Source organism: Curcuma longa, unplaced genomic scaffold (assembly GCF_044706935.1).
Source record: "Curcuma longa cultivar G26 ecotype Majalengka, Jawa Barat unplaced genomic scaffold, ITB_CL_G26_1.1 contig_7601, whole genome shotgun sequence".
Taxonomy (NCBI): Eukaryota; Viridiplantae; Streptophyta; class Magnoliopsida; order Zingiberales; family Zingiberaceae; genus Curcuma; species Curcuma longa.
This window is the reverse complement of record NW_027435000.1, coordinates 1,335-8,548: the sequence shown is the minus strand read 5'-3', so window position 1 is coordinate 8,548 and position 7,214 is coordinate 1,335. Positions and strand designations below refer to the sequence as shown.

At 41.9% G+C, this 7,214-nt stretch overlaps 1 long non-coding RNA gene across 1 annotated transcript; it reads left to right on the top strand.

Moving 5' to 3' along the window:
* The first annotated feature begins 3,066 nt into the window (after nt 1-3,066).
* LOC141819500 (uncharacterized) lies at nt 3,067-3,625 on the top strand. Its single transcript, XR_012601076.1, has 3 exons — nt 3,067-3,125; nt 3,229-3,286; nt 3,377-3,625. It is a non-coding gene; the product is annotated as an uncharacterized LOC141819500 (long non-coding RNA).
* Nucleotides 3,626-7,214: the final 3,589 nt, after the last annotated feature.

The following is a 7,214-nucleotide window of genomic DNA, read 5'->3' as shown; positions in this document are numbered from 1 at the left end:
CTCTCAAACACTATTTCATATCATTCTTGAGAAGATCGAAATAGTTGTAAAGGTTTCCCGCCTTCAAAGGTTTTCGAGAAGGAGAAGATTCATAGTGCATCGGGTGTGTGCGTGCGTGTGGATCCTTGGATTAGTCACTGTTAGGATCGGTTGGTTCGCTAGAGGGGTGAATAGCGTTTCTCGACTTTTCTTATTCTTTCTCTGCACAGAGATTAGCGGAAGCAAAAATATAAAAGAGAAAGAAAGAGATCAACGCTAACCCGGTTTGTTTACTTGGTCTCCACCTCCGCAGAGGTGACTAATCCAAGGATCCACACGCACGCACACACCCGATGCACTATGAATCTTCTCCTTCTCGAAAACCTCGAAGGCGGAGTAACCTTTACAACTCTTTCGATCTCCTCAAAGATGATATAAAATATTGTTTAAGAGGAGAGGAAGAAAGCAGAGAATAGAGAACAAACAAGTTCTCAGAAGAAGCACAAAAGAATGAAAGAATAGCAAAAATCTTGAGTTGTTCTCGCGCAGGCTTCTTTTATAATTTCTGCAACATCAGTCGACTGCTGGCAGGGCCAGTCGACTGATGCCTTCAATCGGCAACAAAATCTCGCATTAAAGCGCATTAAATGCTTGCCAATTTTCTGCAACGTTCAAATAGCACTGTCCAAGACCAGTCGACTGGCAACAGTCGACTCACCATAACACCAGTCGACTGCCCAGTCGACTCCTGTCTTCCTCTGGCTCGACTGATCTTTCTGTGTGCGTCTGATTTATGAGCAGTCGACTGCTGGCAGGGCCAGTCGACTGGTGAAGCTGAAAAATCACATTTCAGCTTCTCTTGACCTAGACCTCGGCCTTCAAACATCTCCCACAGCCTCATGCCTTCCCTGCACTAGCTTGAGATGCTTCCATCAGTTTCGTCATGTCAAGTCCTTGCCAAGACTACCCACTTGGACTTTTCCTTGCCAAGACTTCCCACTTGGACTTTTGCTTGCCAAGACTTCCCACTTGGACTTTTCCTTGCCAAGACTACCCACTTGGACTTTTGCTTTGCCAAGACTTCCCACTTGGACTTTTGCTTTGCCAAGACTACCCACTTGGACTTTCCTTTGCCAAGACTATGCTTGGACTTTCCTGCAAACTTGCATCACACATGTTAGATCACAAGTATTGCCTAACTTCAAACATAGTTTAGCCAAACATTGAAATTCAATGCACTTGGGGCAAAGATTGCACCAACAGTCACCTCTGCGGAGGTGGATACCAAGTAAACAAACCGGGTTAGCGTTGATCTCTTGTTTTCTCTTTTATATTTTTGCTTCCGCTAATCTCTGTGCAGAGAAAGATCAAGAAAAATCGAGAAATGCTATTCACCCCCCCTCTAGCGAACCAACCGATCCTAACACACTCTTCCTCCAGCAGCGATTCCCTCGACATCGATGCCTCCCTCCTCCGCTACACTCGCTCGGGGATGCACCTTTATCCCTCCGATTCGTTCGATCTGTCTTCTTCCACCACGCGGCGCTTTCGCGGCCATCTCAAGCTCTGGTCCTCTTTGGATTCCCCTCCGCCTGCCTCGGAGATAGGGGGGCGCACTTTCATCTCGCCGCTGTCTCCGATCGACAACCTCCTGCCGATGAGGGCCACGAAGTACGTGACGCCTGTGAAGGTGGAGGTGGGGGAGGACATGGTGGTCATGGACGGGGTGCTCAAGCGACGCCGGACATGGAAACGGACGGAGTGATATTGAAAGAGATGCGTGCGGCGCCCTGGATGAGAATGGCATCTGCTGCAATGGCTCCAAATGCGTGGTCAATCAATCATTCAATTTTCTGACGATTTTTTACTAGTTTATTAATCATAGTTACTTGCCTTATTATTGATTTTATTGCTATAGCTTCACAATTTCACATAGCACTAGAGATATTCTAGTTTATTTGTTCTTTTTCATGGCATCTTTTGCATTACCTGTCTTCTCACTCATTGAAAATGTTGATCAAGCATATCTACACCAATTTGCACAATTTTTGACATAGATGAAGAAGAACATAGATCCAACATCCATTTGTAGCATAAGAAGATTTGCAATTGCATATCAACACTATTTCACTTGAACTCCTCTACTCCCTTCGTCTAATTCAAGGTCCACGATTTCTTCCACTAACATCTTCAGTTTGAGGGAGAGTCTAGCACTAAGTATGGTTCAATGTGCACAAATTCATATTCCAAGCCCTCAGATAGATCTGTATAGAGGAAGAGAACTAAGGATTCTATCTTCTAAGCCTAAATTTTTTTGACATAGATGAAGAAGAACATAGATCCAACATCCATTTTGGCACAAGAAAATTTCCCATTCATATCAACACTATGCCACTTACTTCTCTGCTACCTTCATCTAATTCAAGTTCCATGATTTCTGCCACTAACATATTCAGTTTGAGGGAGAATCCAGCACTAAGTTTGGTTCACAGAATGCAATTGACAAGGAACAAAGTACTTATTTTTAGCGAATGAAAATATGAAATCAAGTGAATGGAATAGGAATATATATTCATTAGTACAGTTAATGGAATAACAAGGCAAACATATTAGAACAAGAATTTGTGTGTTCCATTCAAGGAATAACCGAGAGGGATTGAGAGAACAATAATTATGTTAGAGAGTATTCTTGGCTCTGCAATCAAATTCAGGGAAACCTATTCTACCAAAATTCATTGGGAATTGAATAGCTTCTTCTATGAACCAAACATACTATAAGTATTTAGAATTTTTTGATATTGTATAAGTTTATAGATTTTCATCTTCAAGTTTGAATAGAACCCATATTCTGTTCTAATGATTTCCAATTCTGCAGTTTGCTCATTGGAAAGAGAAGCTTCATAGTGTCCCTGATGTGAAGCAAAACTCTGAGGTAGGCATCCTTCCATGACGTTCACATTAATCAAAGTATGAATGAAGAATGAAGGATGAATTCAATCTTCATAAATCAACATTTTTAAAAGGAAAATGGAGTTCTAATTTCTGAACCACCAATGGCATTTTAAATAAACAAAAGAAAGTTCTAATAAATTGATGAGGTGCGTTCCGAGGTGGCAGACTGTATATAAGATCATATTTATGAGTAGGTATGGAATGCTAATCTCCATAATTCCATTTATTTGTAATAAATATATTTGTTTGTGATTAATTCTGCTGCTGTTGTTGTGTATGGAATGCTGATCTCCATAGTTCATTGTGTATAATTCTGCTGTTTGTGATTAATTCTGCTACTGCTGTTTATGAGTAGGTATGGAATGTTGATTTCCATAGTTCATTGTGTATAAATCTGCTGCTGTTGTGCCCATATTTTGGATAAATTAGTATTATCTTTTGGCAGGCTGGTATTTGGCAGATGGACCTGTTCTATTTCTGCTGCTGTTACTTGGTGATGCTAATGTTGTGCCCATACTTGGTGATGCACTTGCTGTTACTTGGTGCTGCTAATGTTGTGATGCACCTGTTCTATTTCTGCTGCTGTTGGAGGATATTCTGTTGCGTTGAAACCTTTGTTATGGACCTGCTGCTGTTAATTATGGAGCTTCTATGTTGGAAGTTGTAACTTGAATTTGTGTTATGAACTTGTATAAGTTGTATATTATCGACCTGCTGTATGTTATGAATTTGTGTTATGAACCTGCTGTAAGAATGGTTTTTGTGTAAATATAAGTTGTATGTTTTATATGTGATTTAGTAAATTTCGTAGCCAATGGTTTTGTATTTACAAAATATATTATTTCTTATTTACTGCTAAAAAAATCAAAAGACAACGCTTTTAAAAACGTTGCAAAACTCATGCAATTTGTAACAAAATTACAACGCTTTTTAACCGTTGCAAAATGTGTTGTCATACCTATTTAAAACAACGTTTTTAAAGCGTCATAAAAAATGTTGTAATATTTACAACGCTTTTTCTGCGTTGTGAAGGTGTTGTCGATGTTAACAAAGACAACGCTTAAAAAGCGTTGTCGTTGAGGGACCCCTTTTACAACAAGGCCTCTTACAACGCTTTTTAACCCACAAAGACAACGCGTTTTTCGCGTTGTCTATTAACATTTTTCTAGTAGTGGCCCACGGTCCTTGACCATTTACTACAGGCAAATCCACTACTTCACTTGCCCCTTACGGCAGCAAGTGCAACGAATTACAAATCAATCAAAAGCTGAGTACAAATATTAAACAAACTTAAATTCTTTACCGACTTTGATTGTGTTAGAGCTCCCCAAAAGCTTGTTCTCGGCGTATCGGCGGATCTCGGAATGATCTGGATCGTGCACGACACCGATGTCGAGGATGGAGCGCTTGGGAGTCGCGAGAACGGAGTTTCGAATCGAGAGAAGGGTTGAAATCGGCTGCTGCTCGCGGCTGTCTTTTATAGTGCACCTGAGTCGACTCAACTGTGCATCTGAGTCGACTCCAGTCGACGTGGCAGATCAAATTCTATCGCTCCCGCTCGTTATCCTGCCTGAGTTGACTCAACTGTTCCTCCGAGTCGACTTCAGTCGTCGTGGCCGATAAAACTTTATCGCTGCTGTCTGAGTTGACTCAACTATTCACTGGAGTCGACTCCAGTTTGATTTGGCAGAAAATTGACGCGCTGACTTTCGGGATTCTGCTGACTCAGCTGGAGTCGACTCCAGTCCTCACCTGAGTCGACTCCAGTGACAAAAACTAGTATTTTTATTCCGGAGTTAACTTTCGTTTGATTTTACCTTTCCTGCAAAAATGTTAGCGAATAACATGCAAAATAAGCTTATTTTTAAGCTGATTTCTACAACCAACTTAAGGTCTTAACTTGAGGTCTCCAGTGAGATCCTGGGTTAGATCTGTTGGGTTGCAAAGGTGCAAACATAGTCCCACATCTAAAACACATGGGAAAGATCATGGGTTTAAAAAGATGGAAAGTATCTCCATTGGCATGAGGCCTTTTGGGGAGAGCCCAAGAACAAAACCATGAGGGCTTAGGCCCAAAGTGGACAATATCATGCCATTGTGGAGATGTGGACATTCTTTAGACCCTACAATTGGTATCAGAGTGAGGCCGCTCTTCACCGGACTAACCGCCGGATGAGCCATGATCCGGATCTAACCATGTGGGTTGAACCTTAAAAAAAACAAAGGAAGTAGGGGCTCCCGTGTTTGAATCAAGAGGACCAGACACCGGGCAGGAAGTCCTAGTAGGTCGGGTAGACCGAGGGGCATGAAGTCCTGGTTGCGATTGGGCAGGAAGTCCTAGTAGGTCGGGTAGACCGAGGGGCATAAAGTCCTGGTTGCGGCTGGGCAAGAAGTCCTAGTAGGTCGGGTAGACCGAGGGGCATGAAGTCCTGGTTGCGGCTGGGTAGGAAGTCCTAGTAGGTCGGGTAGACCGAGGGGCATGAAGTCCTGGTTGCGGCTGGGCAGGAAGTCCTAGTAGGTCAGGGTGGACCGAGGGGCAGGAAGTCCTAGTGGGTCGAAGATTCAGACATCAAATAGAGGTTTTCCGTTTGAGGGGGGGGTCTGTGGTCTTTTGTTTGAGGGGGGGGATTGTTGGGTTGCAAAGGTGCAAACATAGTCCCACATCTAAAACACATGGGAAAGATCATGGGTTTAAAAGGATGGAAAGTATCTCCATTGGCATGAGGCCTTTTGGGGAGAGCCCAAGAACAAAACCATGAGGGCTTAGGCCCAAAGTGGACAATATCATGCCATTGTGGAGATGTGGACATTCTTTAGACCCTACAAGATCGACGCCTAATGTTCCTCTTGGGAACGCGTCCTAACCCACTCCACTTAGGAGAATTTACCTGACTGCCAACCGAGTCCTCCTGACCCGTTGGACTTTTGCTCGGCTCTGTCCTCGGTCGCTAGGGTTTGTGCTGCGGCTCGGTTCTCTCTAACCAACCCAGTCTTCTGCTGCGACTCGATCCTTCCCGATCAGTCCAGACTTCTACTACGGCCCTAGACCAGTCTAGACCTCCTGACCAGCCCAGACTTCACCTGGTGCTCTTGACTCTGCCAAGACTTCATGCCTAGCTTCCACTAGGACTTTAACCCTGTGCTTCCTACACATTTAAGTCAACATCTTAGTCCAATAACACACTTAACTTGAACCTAGTTCCATTATCAAACCAGGTTCGATCTGCTGGTGCTTCCTGTACCAACAATCTCCCCTTTTTATTATAGCAATTTAAGGTTTCAAGTTAAGTCTAAACCATATTTTCAAAAATAAATCAGTTTATTTTTGCAAAACCATAGTTTAAGAAAAAATAACTTAGTTTATTGCAAATACTAAATCAACTAATTGCATGCATAAGTGAATCCTTAATTTCACTCTTCCCCTGAATTCAAAAATTTTAATTTTTCTCCCCCTGAATTCATGCTTAACAGTTCTCCCCCTAGATTCAATCTCTTTACCTTTTAGTAGATTTAAAAACTTGAAATTAGAAATTTTTCAAAAAATATTATATTTTAAAATCTTTTGAATAATTCTCTCCCCCTTTGACATAATCAAAAAAAATATTTTCTAAGGGTTTGAGTCCAAGCTTAACCGCAAAAATAAGTAGATAAAAAAAAAATTTCTCTTTGGGGTGCGTGTCCAACTTAGGTTTTAGCTAACTACTAGAAAGTAGAAGCTTGACCCAGTTAGTCAAGTGTAAGTGTATCATCTCGAGTTAGAATTGTTTTTTTCCTAGGACACTTAACTTGATTAATATTAATTTAAAGTCCAAGTACAGGTTCGATGCACTGTGTTTAGCATCTTGGTTGATGCGTGTTCCGCAAGTATACGGAATGTCGCCAAGTAATAAAAGATCGAATCCACAGGGACCGTGGAATTAATTACTATCCTAGCACAATAAGAGTGGAGAGTTCATAGGAAATGGTTTGGTGTGGGGGAGAAAGAGTGTTCTAGAGTTCCTAAACCTTAGTTCGAAGATATAATTCGACTGTGACAATATGTGGAAAGCGACTCTAGGACTTCGGATTCCTCGGGATATTGATTGATTGACTTGGATCCTCTATCATTCCTCAATGATTACACAATTGTAGGGATTCTAACCAAATTATCCAATTAGACCTCGTCAGGCTTCCTCGGAATAAATCAATGGTGTTCTAATGTTACTTATGTTGGTTTGAGATGATTCTAGATAGCCTGGTTCAAGGCTTTCCTGTGTCACTCAGGCGCCCCAGAATACTACTAG